This window comes from Artibeus jamaicensis, unplaced genomic scaffold, assembly GCF_021234435.1.
Source record: "Artibeus jamaicensis isolate MK-2021 breed Jamaican fruit bat unplaced genomic scaffold, CSHL_Jam_final contig_64, whole genome shotgun sequence".
NCBI lineage: Eukaryota > Metazoa > Chordata > Mammalia > Chiroptera > Phyllostomidae > Artibeus > Artibeus jamaicensis.
Genome location: NW_026521911.1, coordinates 5,657,755 through 5,671,657, shown reverse-complemented (window position 1 = coordinate 5,671,657; position 13,903 = coordinate 5,657,755). Strand labels below are relative to the sequence as shown.

The following is a 13,903-nucleotide window of genomic DNA, read 5'->3' as shown; positions in this document are numbered from 1 at the left end:
AAAACGGCGAGGGTCCCTGATTGGTGGGTGCTGCTGCTGGCGGGCACTTTCTGGCGGGCCCGGGTTAGTTACCTTATTTGGCTAGAATTTTAAACCCAATTGTTCCCGGATGTTTGTTCATTACCCTGTTCCAGGAACTGCAGATTTAGGGTTGGGTAATGCCCTAGCTGTAATTTTCCTAGCTGGGTATAACATAAGCATTACCTGAAAACAAGTAATTATACCCTGTAGTGTATGGTACAATGTTTCTACATACTAAGTATTGCTTTTAGCAAAAATCCTAATTCTTGTTCTCCTTAGGCCAGTGTTTATAGGATTCGGTATCTGTGGTGGTTTTATTTGTAAGCCTTATTTCTGATTTGAAAAATTGTTTTCTATGTGTTAAAATTTAATTGTTAGGCTATTTTAGTAAAGCTTAGTTTAAAGTAGTCTAAGTTCCCTATTGAATTTCTAGACTTTTTTTTAATGTGTATTCTTTTTTTAAAATTTTTATTTTATTGATTATGCCATTACAGTTATTCTATTCCCCCCTTCATTCCCCTCCACCCTGCACCCCCCACCCCTACCATTCCTCCCCTTTAGTTTATGACCATGTGTCTCAAAGTTCTTTAGATTATATATTTCCCATGCTGCCCTTCCCCTATCTATTTTCTACCTACTGTCTATGCTACTTATTTTCTGTACCTTCTCCCCCCTTCTCTTCCCTCTCCCCTGTTGCTAACCCTCCATGTGATCTTCATTTCTTTGGTTCTGCTCCTTGTCTAGCTGTCCTTTTAGCTTGCTTTTGTTTTAGATGTGGTTGTTAATAACTGCGCTTGCTGTCCTTTCACTGTTCGTCTTTTTTATCTTCTTTTTCTTAGGCAAGTCCCTTTAACATTTCATATAGTAAGGGCTTGGTGATGATGAACTCCTTGAACTTGATCTTATCTGAGAAGCACTTTATCTGCCCTTCTATTCTAAATGAAAGCTTTGCTGGATAGAGCCATCTTGGATGTAGGTCTTTGGATTTCATGACTTGGAATACCTCTTTCCAGCCCCTTCTTGCCTGTAAGGTCTCTTTTGAGAAATCAGCTGACAGTCTGATGGGAACTCCTTTGTAGGTGACTGTCCCCTTATCTCTTGCTGCTTCTAGGATTCTCTCCTTCATTTTAGTCTTGGGTAATATAATGATGATGTGCCTTGGTGTGTTCCTTCTTGGGTCCAAGTTCTTTGGGACTCTCTGAGCTTCCTGGATTTCCTGGAAGTCTATTTCCTTTGCCAGATTGGGGAAGTTCTCCTTTATTATTTGTTCAAATAAGTTTTCCACTGGTGTCTATTCCTTTTCCCCTTCTGGTATCCCTATAATTCAGATGTTGGAGCGTTTAAAGATGTCCTGGAGGTTCCTAAGTCTCTCCTCATTTTTTTGAATTCTTGCTTCTTCATTCTTTTCTGTTTGGTCATTTTTATCCTCCTTCCGGTCCACTCCTTTGATTTGAGTCCCAGTTTCCTTTCCATTACTATTGGTTTCCTGTGCATTTCCATTCATTTCAATTAGTTTAGCTTTCATATGTTCCTCTAATTTGTGACTAAAATCAATGAGTTCTGTGAGCATCCTGATCACCACTGTTTTGAACTGTGCATCTGAAAGTTTTGCTATTTCTTCATCCCTTAGATTTATGGGCTCTGGGGCTTTGAGATCTTCCTGATCCATTTTTGGTGTGTTTGCGCCCATTAAGTATGAGGAGCAGAGCCTTAGGGGCGGGGCAGGGCCTCCAGTGCTGGGTTGCTGGGTTGTGATGCTGTATGTGGTGGTGGGGTCAGAGTGGGGAAATGGCGTCCCCCTCTCCTGCTTCCCACTGCTGGGTGAGGAGCAAAGCCTGAGGTGTTTACCAGGGTAGGGTCACTCAGTTCGCTGGGTTGTGACGCTGTATGTGGGGGTGGGGTCAGAGCCAAGAAATGGCGGCCTTCTCTGCTGTGTCCAGTCGCTGGGACCTGTTAGGTCCCTTCTCACTGCCCACTCCCTCGCTGGTCTGTCTGCGCAGGAATGCGCCAGCGTAGTCAACCTGCTGCCCTTCACCCTGGTGGGATCTGCCAGTCGCTCACTGGGTTGGCCCTTTGCAACCCCTCGCTTGGGATCCGTGTCCTTTTGAGTCCGTCTGACCAAGGTTTCCTGTGCTACCTGGCTCTGCCAGCTGCTGGTTTCACCCCTCTTACTGGTCAGGCTGAAGAATTTGTTGTAATCGGACTTCTGAGAAGTTCAATTTTCTGTGTTCTGGATGTGTTTTCTGTTGCTAATATTTAGTTGTCTCTAAACTTGGTTGCGTGAGAAAGCATGGCGTCTCCACCTATGCCTTTATCTTGGCGGAAGTCGAATTTCTAGACTTTTTAAATTAGCGCTTCTTAAGGATTACTTCTGAGTTTAGACTCAGTAATATTTGTTCATTTGGTCATTTAATTTGGTTATTCCTGTATTTGTTTATTCTCATACATAATTAAAGTTAAAGTCAGAGAGAATATAAATTGGAAAAAGGGGAAGACAATAGAAATTTAAGAGGCAATTATTCTTATTAGGTGAACTTCAGTTTCACACTGATCTTGAAGGGAGACTCATCGTGTAATTTAGCTTAAATTACAAAGAAAAGCAAAATGAACAATTTCCTCAGTAAAGCTTTTCTGAGTATTTAATTCTAAAATTTCACTGTAGAGTGTTACAGTGGAGGAAGGGAAATTTCAACAATAAAAGCAGGTAATGTTTAGTGGGTACATTCTCTTTCTCTGCAGCCCGCTGAATGTTGCACATGCCTTTTTGTTTAATCCTCATAGCTCTTGGAGGTGACTACTCTTACTATTTCAATTTTACAGATGAAGGAATTGGGCAGTTTATAAATTCTAATTCTTAAAGATAATAAAGTGTAAGAGCGTAGATTTTGAACCCCCATCTTCGTAATGTCCGTGTGCTTTATCTAGAGTGATCTACAACTGCACTTGACAAATTTTGATAGGCTTCCTGTTACAAGTAACACTGATTTGCCATTTTAATAAGGACCTGCATGATGCTGATGCTGGTCAGAGGACCACAGATAGAGTAGCAAGGTTGTAGAGATTGTCTCCCCCTAAGCTTGGAAACAAGCACAGCTGTTTCATACAGCTATTTCTGAAAACACTCCTCACTTAATGTGGGGGTTGTATTTCTCAGTACAAGTAAAGGAAAGTCTGTGGGGGGGGGACGTCTCTTCAAAAAGTATAGGAGGAGAAGGAAGACATTCAATTTTTTTTTGTTTTTCCTCTTTGCTTTTAAATAGTGTTTATTTTGTTTCTTTTACTCCAAAAGCAAAATCTTTCTTATTCATTCATTCAACAAATACTTAATGCACCTAATATGTGCCAAATGTGACTTTAGGCATGGGAGTTCACTTTAAACAAAGCAGATTAAAATTTTTGCTTTTGTGAAGCCTACACTAGGGTGGTTGAAAAAAAAAACTAACGTTGTCAATAGTCATAAAAAGTGTTGTCATATAATCTTCGCAACCTTTTATTGGGTAATACATTGCTGTTTCCTTCTTTCAGGTGAGAGAAGTGAGACAAGGAGAGGTTTAAGTAACTTCTCCGGGGATAGCCTGTTACTGACACACCCAGTGTTCAAACCTGGGCAGTCTCTTGTCCTTCTCTGGAGTCTGGGCACTTTCGATGCTGTGCTCACACATTGTTTGAAGGAATAGGCATTTTTATTCAGCCCCCCAAAGCCCTACCTATTTCTTACTCTATCCTCTCAGGTGTGGTTATTGTGTTCTGTTCCATAGGAAAACCAAATAAATGTGATTCTGGTTTGTCATTTTTATTACTCTCACATATATACAAATATTGCTTATCGGTGGGGAGCTTGAAAGCTGCGAACAGTGTTAGAAAATATCCAGTGTATTAGAATAGTACGGCAAAACATGACAAAAGTATGAATGGCTATTTTGAAATCACACAAGGACAAATAGAAACTGGAGAAAGAATAAAATAGCCACCTTATTCTTACAGTTAAAGTAGATTTTTCTTTAATGATTAAATGGCCATGCTTTACCTAACCTTAGGAGATAAAAAGGGATGACTCAGCTCATACCAAAAGATTGTATTTTGTATGGCATTCCAAGGAGAAATGTATTATCTATAAAAGTGCTCCCCACCAATGACATTATGTGGCTTAAAAAGTTCACTAAAAAGTAAAATCGACTTTCTTTCAAAGACTTGCCTTCTGAAAAAGTCTGAATTTCCTAAACTAGCATCAGAATCTCATAGACTGTCTCCAGTCTCTTTGTCTAGTCTTCCCTCCTACTGTTTCCTTACATGACCACTGGCTCCAGATGAGCTGGAGACCTCATTTACGCCATTTGTCTTGGGCATTCCTTCTGAGTCTTAATCATGCAGTTACAGCCCTGAAGCCCTGTCCTTCACTGTGGTAATTCTAGGGCCATATAGAATCCCATCTTGACCCCTTTTCTAAGTTCCACTAGCAGTTCATTAAGGACTATTTTTATTCCACTCATATAGGGTCAGTCGTACTACCAAGCTTGAAGCTCTCAAATACTTCTTGAATTATTAGACTATAGTAGATTTTGAAGTTGAGTATTAAGTGTAATTTAAGCCCTTCTCTGTCTAAGATATAGGATATCATCTCTAGTGGTACTCTACCTGTAAGTTACTGTGCTTATAGAACATGAAATTTAATGTATGTTTTCACTCCAGCATTAGATAGTATATTCTAATTTAGAAGGGACTTTAAATTTAAGAGGGACTTTTAAGGGGGAAAAGAAAATTGGGGAAAATTCTAACCTTTTAGTTTTATTATGCTAATTAGAAAAAGACCTGTCTTTTGTTAATTTTTACAGTCATACACTTTTCTACATTAAGAATGAGAAAAGAGTACCATTTGAGAATCTCTAGTAAAGAATAGAAATTGTATATATACTGGCAGCTTGAAACTTAATTTAACCTGCAAACATATTTATTTCAGTCTGTACAGTGCTTCTTTGTGTAAAAAAAAATGAAATTCCCCACTTTCATTCAGTGGTTTTTAGTATGTTCACAGTATTGTAAAACTATAACCACTGTCTGATTCCAGACCATCTTCATCACCCCACAAGGAAACCCTGTAACAGTTAAGTAGTCACTTGCTGTATTTGCTACCCCTGTCCCCAGAAAGCCCCTCATCTACTTTCATTGTAAATTTGCCTATTTTGAATGTTTTGTGTAAATGGAATTATATAATGTATGGCCTTTGTGTCTGGCTCCTTTTACTGGGTATAATGTTGTCGGGGGTTAGCCATGTTGTAGGGTGTGTCAGTTCTTCATTCCTTTCTATGACCAAATCATATCCCATTATTTTGTTTATCCATTCACGAATTGAAAGGCATTTGATTTGTTTCCACATTTAGGCTGTTAGGAATAGTGCTTCTGTGATCACTCATGTATGAAATTTTGTGGGAGCAGGTATGTTTTCACATGTGTATTTTTTAATTTGAATTTCCCGTCAACATTAAAAATTAAAAGAGGAGTTGGTGACTGTGGACCATACTTCTCTGTGTCAGCAGTGGTCTGTACCTGAGTAATGGCTGACCCTCTGTGTGGGCCTCACGCTCCTGTGTTTGCTCTAGTTCTCTCTCGTGTCCCCTAAAGTTGGCCTTAGTCCTCGGTTGCTTGGCCTAGTACTTAAATTTTGTTTTTCTCATATAGTTAAAGTGGAAAAAATTTACTGTGTTCATATTTATATCAAATATTTAAAAACCAAATAGTAGACCAAGAAAACTGGAAGGGGGCTGATTTTTTGCAGAAGTGTAGAATATTCCTATAGTTATAATAAGTAAAGTAACCTATAGATGAGCCTTTTGTGGCCATTATAGCTTATCTGATATAAAGCTTAAATTTAACATGGCAAAATAATATAACTTAATGTAGTGTATTAGTCTGTTCTGTCTGTCATAACAAAGTACCAGATTTTGGGGCTTAAAGAACAAATTTACACGGGCATGCGAATCAAAGGGCTGCCAGTTTGATTCCCAGTCAGGGCACATGCCCGGGTTGCTGGCCAAGTCAGGTCCCCAGCAAGGGGTGCATGAGCGGCAACTGCACATTGATGTTTCTCTCCCTCTTTCACCCTCCCTTCCCCTCTGTCTAAAATAAATAAATAAATGAATTTTTTAAAGAACAAATTTATTTTCTCACAGTTCCAGATGGAGCCTGCAGACTCAGATTCTGGCAAGGGCTTTCTTCCTGGTGTGTCGATGGCCACCTTCTTTCTGTGTCCTCACACAGCCTCTTCTGTTTGAATGTGTGGAAGGACAGTAATCTGCTCTTTCTTTCTCTTTGTTTAATTATTTACTTATTTTTCAATTTCTTTTAATTTTTAAGAGAAGGGAGAGGGAGAGAAACATGTATTGGTTGTCATTCATATGCACCCTGACCGGGAACTAAACCCACTACCCAGGCCTATGTCCTGACCAGGAATCCAGTCGATGACCTTTTGCTTTGTGGGACAACGCCCAACCAACTGAGCCACACTGCTCAGGGCTCTTCCTCTTCTTATAAGGGTACCAGCCCTATTCGGATTAAGGCTCTGTCCTTCTGGCCTCATTTAACCACAATTACGTGTCTGTAAAGACCCAGTCTCCAAGTATCATCACATTAAAAATTGGAGCTTTAACATGAATTTGGGGGTGGGGCATATCAAGTTCATATTTGTAGTAGTATGAAATAAACCATAGTAAGGAGTATGACGGATAATGGGGAAAGATACCTGATGGAGAGATTGGTAGGGAAAGGGTGAGAACTGAAATTTCAAGGAAATTAGTTTTTGAATGCTATGATGAGCAGTTACGTATTCTTAAGAAAAAATATTACATGTGTATTAAAACCTTTTTTTTAGCTGGTGAGTTTGAGCTCCATGAAGAAAGTTTATTAAACTAGAATGAACATTTGCATATGAAAGTATAATTGGAAATACTCCGATTACTAGGAACAAGTGGGACAAGTTAAGTCATTTGTTATATTTTCTATTGTAGCTGATGAAAGCACAGATATTAAGGGTATTTCCCATAATGAATTTTTAGTTTGTAGGTTGAGATTTTTATTTTAAGGATGAGAGTTAATTTGGATATGGATCTTTAATGAGCCAATTTTAGGAAATACTTTTTTTGTGTATTGAAGAAAAGTCTTTTTTTTCCTATGAATTTAACTTTTTATTTATTTATTTTTTAATATATTTTATTGATTATGCCATTACAGTTGTTCTATTCCCCCCTTCATTCCCCTCTACCCTGCAACCCCACCCCCACCATTCCCCCCCCTTTAGTTTATGACCATGTGTCTCAAGTTCTTTAGATTCTATATTTCCCACACTATTCTTGCCCTCCCCCTATTTTCTACCTAACGCCTATACTACTTATTTTCTGTACCTTCTCCCCCCTTCTCCTCCTCCCACTCCCCTGTTGTTAACCCTCCATGAGATCTTCATTTCTATGGTTCCTCTCCTGATCTAGCTGTCCTCTTAGTTTGCTTTTGTTTTAGGTGTGGTTGTTAATAACTGTGAATTTGCTGTCCTTTCACTGTTCATGTTTTTTTAACTTCTTTTTCTTAGATAAGTCCTTTTAACATTTCATATAATAAGGGCTTGGTGATGATGAACTCCTTGAATTTGATCTTATCTGAGAAGCACTTTATCTGCCCTTCTATTCTAAATGAAAGCTTTGCTGGATAGATTAATCTTGGATGTAGATCTTTGGATTTCATGAGTTGGAATACTTCTTTCCAGCCCCTTCTTGCCTATAAGGTCTCTTTTGAGAAATCACATCATAATTACATTAGCCAAGATTAAAATGAAGGAGAGAATCCTAGAAGCAGCAAGAGATAAGGGGACAGTCACCTACAAAGGAGTTCCTATCAGGCTGTCAACTGAAGAAAAGTCTTAAATGTAAATGTTGACAGGTCATACTTAGTAACCTAAATAGGATCCTCCTGTGGCCATTTTGAGCATAATATCTGATAAAAAGCTTAAATTCTAAGTGATGACTTTTCTAACTACAAAAACGTTTGTTATCGAGGTTTTGTTTGTATTAAAAAGTTAAACATGTCCCCACCTGGTGTGGTTCAGTGGATTGAGTGCAGGCTGTGAAGCAAAGGGTTGTTAGTTCTGTTCCCAGCCAGGGCACATGCCGGGTCCCCAGTTGGGGCCATGTGAGACGCAACCACACATTGATGTTTTCCCCCCTCTCTTTCTCCCTTCCTTTATCTGTCTCTAAAAATAAATAAATAAAATCTTTTTTTAAAAAGTTAAATCTGTCATAGTCATGGAACTGGATAAGCTTAGCCCTTAGTCATGGTTTGGTGTCAGGAAGGGGTGGGTGATGGGCTATAACTTTTCAGTGTAATTCAGGGGAAAATCCATACCTCGTCAATAAATATTTTTCCCAAGACTCAGTTTATTAGGTTGGCAATACCAGTTGAAACACTTTTGATATTGCAATATTATAGGTGGATTTATTTTTTCAATGAAATTGGTTTAATAGGAAATGAAGTGGATAAGGAATATCTTTTCCTGATCTACAGCTTTTCTACACTGCACTTGGCATCCAGAAGGGGATATGATGGCCTTAATTCTGAAATAGGTTCTCTGACTTCAAACTGAAGATGGAACTAATTAATATTGTTTAGTTTGCCTTAAGTAATATCGATGGAGTGGAGTGAAAGATACAGGATAAATTACTAAAACAAAGTTTACTCATATAGTACTGAAGACTAAATAATAATGCCATTCAATTACAAAAATTGTGTAACCCTCCTGAGAGTCGATGCCCTGTGTACGAGACCGTTCTTCAGCATCCTGTCAGTGCTGGACAGTGCCTGCGTTGTGAAGCGCTGCTTTCTGCCATGCAGTGCACAGTGTACACACTGCCCTCCGTGTTGCGTACAGCAGTGCCAAGTACCAGATCCTGTGTTGTGATAGTGGCCAAAAATAAAAATGTTTTTCTGATCCAAATCAAAGGAATAATGAAGTATGAAATAACATATAAAAATTATGTAGGCTTTTTCTATTTGGAATGTAATGACTTAAATAACAAATATAAAGGACAAAAAATGCATTGAAGTGTGCATTTCTTTTATTTTTACGTCATGAACAGTAGGACACAGATCACAGTGCTGCTTATGTGAAAGATTTGTGCTAATTGGGGAGAGAAGGAGGGAGGAAAGTAAGAAAGAGAGGAAAAGCAAAGCAAAGGAAATCTTATGATTAGGGAAAATGTTGAATTGTGATTTCTGACTGAGTTTATTGAGGCTTGACTCGGAAGGAGAAAACTGAAGTTATCTATGTTTTGGGAAAGTGGAGCTACATGGTTTGCCAGTCTGCACATCCCCTCATTAAAGGAACATGTTGACGGCAAAACTGAAGACTGTAGACAGTATCTGAAACTCAGGTCCTAAAGGAGCTGTGGGGCAGTGCGCCTTAGGAATTCTCAGATCGCTCCACCTGGCGCTCACTTCCAGGACAGAACACATTCGAAAACCAGGATTTTCAGTGTGGGAAAAGGAAATAAGGTGTAATACGGAAAAGGTTAAGGAAACACTGAAATAGTATTCTTTTTGGTGGGGGGGAGCGATCAGTTATTCCTTTGTATTTACATTCTTCTGTGAAATGTAGATGCTGATTTAGTGAATCAGTGTTTGAGAAAAGACCCTCTTAAGTGATATATACTATCTCATATAAACACTAATTATTTTTCCCAAGTCTGGATTTCCTGGACATCATGTCACTCACAATTAAGCCCGTCTTTCATTTCTGCCATTTGAAGGCTGGTCTACTTCTAACCTGAATCGGAGAATATGGACAGAACCCACTGGAATTGATCCAAAACACTTGAGAGTGTTTTATTTCAAACTCTGATCTTTATCATATGATAAGAAAATTCTACCAGTTTGCTCCTGACAGTCTCTACTATGGGAAAGATTGGTGTCAGGTGTCCTCTGAAACAAAGTGTCTTTCATCTAGACCCAAAGGTAGATATAAAATTTAAAGAATAAGCGGGTCCAGGGCTGTGCATAGCACCTGGGCCGAGCTATCAGCTGGGTTATTAAGGATGAGACTGCTGGAAAGACCCAAGCAGGAAGGACAGAACAGAGGCAGTTTTTTTCTACAGCATGATGGAGATGGATGACTTCACAACTCCTAGCCACCTCATCACCCACACTTCACCCTAGGAATCACTTGTGCCATCAGGCTAGCTGAGGCTTATGGGCTTGTAGCTGTTCACAGTCTTCCCAGGGTTTCAGCTTGGGGCCAGGGATCACTGCCATTTACGGATGGGCTATTGAGGGGGTGTCCTGGGAGGGATGGTCTTGCTGTGTATTCTCCAGCTCCCATATGGATTTGTCAGATGCTTTTCAAAGACAGCATACCCCAGGACATCCTTGGGCACATCTTCTAGCAGGGGTGTCCAGCCTGCAGCCCTCAGGCTGCGTGAATGCCTGTGGATGCCTATGAATGCAAACCAACACAAAATTGTGAATTTAGTTAAAACCCTTTTTTTGCTCATCATTTTTTGTCAGTGTTTGTGTATTTAATGTGTGGCCCAAGACAACTATTCTTCCAGTGTGGCCCAGAGATACCAAACAGTTGGACAACCCTTCTAGTCTATGTATCAGTCTGCTTAACTTGTCATAGGTGGCTAAAGTTGGAAATTAGTTTTCCATTGCCAGGCTGTGAAGTTGGTCATGGTATGAGTTTAGACAAAGGTTAGCTTCACTGAAGATAGCATGTTCTGTCTCCTTTCTGATTTGTGTTTGGGTTCATAAATAGGAGGTGTGAAGCATTTTTTGCTTCTCACTGGAACTGCAGCTATGAACTGAGTCACCGAGCCTGGCTGTCAAGACCACCATCCTAAAGCCCTGGCTGACCAAAACAACTCCTTGGCATGGGGGCAGCCATTTTGTCTGAAATAGTATTCTGAACTCATGAGTTATTTTTATTTAAAAATATATGCGTGTATTTTCTAGCTCTGTCCACCAAATAGACTTGGAGACAGTGGCAAAGCAGTATGCATCCTTAGTGTCCAGGTTGTGATCTTGAAGTATAGTATCCCACTGAACTAAACCAAGGCTTCTTGGAAAAGTGGCTGATTCCAACGCTAGGACATAAGGAACCAAGAAACATTTGCCTTTCAGGTAGTATGGACACCATCAGAGTCACATTGAAAAGACTCAAGAGCCAACTAAAAGAGGTTTCCACTGCCAAATATAGGACAATTCGAGCATTAACAAGGATAATAAGTGTGTAATGGGTTAAAACACCTTGATCATGTCTTAAATCCATGATTTTATTATGGTATTTAAAAGGAAAACTGGTTACGTAACATTTGAAGTATGCCGTTGGGACTGAATTATTATTTTGAAAACTTATATGAAAGAAAAAGATTAAGCATTCACCCCACCTTTTCTGTATGAAATGTACTACTCTATGGCAAAACAATAAATTAGTATAGTTTGTTTTTATAGAACTTATTCCAACAAATTACTAATACAGGAATGATGGAATGGGAATATCGTCAGTTTGTATCCCTAATAAAAAGTTTTAGGGCAAGTACTCTCCAGAACAAAGTCAAAGTTTTGTTAGTAGGAAAAAAGAAGGGCTATACAATGTCCTTCACTATTAGCTTATGCAGAGCATTCATTGTCTCACTACACAGTGATTCTGGTGGGGATGGTTGGGAAAGCACATAGTAGGCGATCAAGAAATATTTGTCAAGTGAATGGATGATGAATTGGCTTTAAAAACCTGTAGTAGATAACAGTCCTCTTGAATTACCTCAAGTTTATCAGGTGCTGTTGCTGCTGCATTGTGATTTTTGAAGTTTACTTTTTCTTGAGTTTTGTCACATCAAACTTTATATCTCAAACTCATTTGCATCCTCTTTAATAGTTTTCTTTTGACAAAAAAACTTGAGGGAAACACTTGCATGAGAGAATGACCTTTTTCACAGCTACGATTGTGTGTAAAGTTTCACTTGATTGAGAGAAACATGAGTTAGTAAGGGAACTTAGTCCAGCTGCTTTCTGTAGATGAAGAAATGAGGATTACAGAGTTGGGGACATGCTTATAGACCACTGGCTGCATTAAGATTAGTAAGCTTGGAGGTCTTGATTCTAATGTTACTTCTCATTTTATTTGGCCATGTTGTTGTTACTCAAATCAAAATCAGTCTACACTGAAGAAACTTTCTCATTTATCACCACCAAATAAAAACATAGGTGTCATTTTTTTAATTGGATCTATTTGCACCTAGTGTTATGTAAATTTAAGGTATACATCATGTTACTTTGACATGCACACAATAATGAGGTTGCCAATATGACATTATTTATTACATTACATATTTATAGTACAGTATTTGTTATGTCATTTTTACCTTGGGTCATAGTCTTAATGAAATCCTGCATTACTTTCTGAACCAAAATATACAGAAGAAATGATGTTCAGTAAACTCGAAGCATTAGGCTGGAGTTGTTTTTACAAATGGTAATTTATATTTTAATTGTTAACTGAGATGTTCATTTAATCATATTATCTGATACAGAAACCAATATCAATGAACAGGAATTTACTAAGCCTACTTTATCAGTGGGAAAGGGAAGACGTAAAAGTAGATTACTGTGATGTCTTTAATTTTATTAGTGGTGTGTATAAATCACTAACAATGTAAAGAGAGAGGAGCAATACTTATACTCTAATCCCAGGTTCTGAATGGTTCTCAGTGGTTCTTGAATTTTTTTTTTGCAACGTGATTAAACATAAAAGAAATGATGGTTTATAATAAAAATTCACTCTTTAAAGGGACAGTGAATTCTTACTGCATAAAACATGTCCTACTTCATCTTCTATCAATTCTATTTTATTCCCATGAAATATGTAACTTCTATCAACTTGGCAAGCAACTGTTCAGAATTTTTGGTAAAACTTCATTTAGAATTGAGGCTCTTCAGCTAGCAGGATAGGGTAAGATGATGGGAACTGTAAGAAAAATTAGTGTTAAATAAATTCTGAAAACACCACGCTGAGCACAAGCGTATATGCAGTCTTGTCGTTCCATTTACAGATAGGACAGTCACTACGTTGGGCTTTGGTTTGATTCGTACTGTTAGGTACACCATTGGACATATGTAGCCAATAAGGTTAAAAGAATTGATAGATAAACCTAATAGTTTATTTGTAAAATATTTACTCTTGAAATGTTAATACCTGCATTTGATCAAGTAAATTGTAATAAAACCACTTTGGGAAATGTTATATATTATATAATTAAGTTAATTTTTGGAAAAGCATTTAAATACATACGAAAGTACTAATGTTTAGTGGAAAAAATGGCAGCACGATTACAACTTTGTCAAAAATACACAAGAGTGGAAGGGAGTAACCTAAAATAATGATTGTCTCTGTGTATTAAGTTTATGGACATTATTTTCTGGACAGAATCCTGTTACTTTTATAATCTGAATAAAATACACATTTCCCCCCTGCCTATTCATGTTACCTCAATTAAATGAAGTGCTCTGTGACTTGCAAAGAAGAACAATTGTCAGTTTTTCCAAACAAATATGATCTTTTGGAAATGTTTAGTTGCATATATTTGAGCTTGACTGTATTATTTGAGCTGTATAAATATTTGCATTCCATTAGGAACACTGAAGCTAAAAATGTAAAGCGGAAATCTGAGTCTTTCTGCGGGAACTGGCCAGCAGCCCAGGCATGTGCCCTGACTGGGGATCAAACCGTGACCCTTTGGTTCATAGGCCCGCACTCAATCCACTGAGCTATACCAGCCAGGGCTGAAATCTGAGTCTTTCTGAATAATACTTTTATAATAAGGAGTTATGTCTCAAGAGTCTGGTAATTTTC

General features: G+C 38.3%; 1 protein-coding gene across 3 annotated transcripts in view; it reads left to right on the top strand.

Moving 5' to 3' along the window:
- RSF1 (remodeling and spacing factor 1) overlaps positions 1 to 13,903 on the top strand; it is a 121,851-nt gene that overhangs the window by 67,107 nt on the left and 40,841 nt on the right. The window lies entirely within an intron of this gene.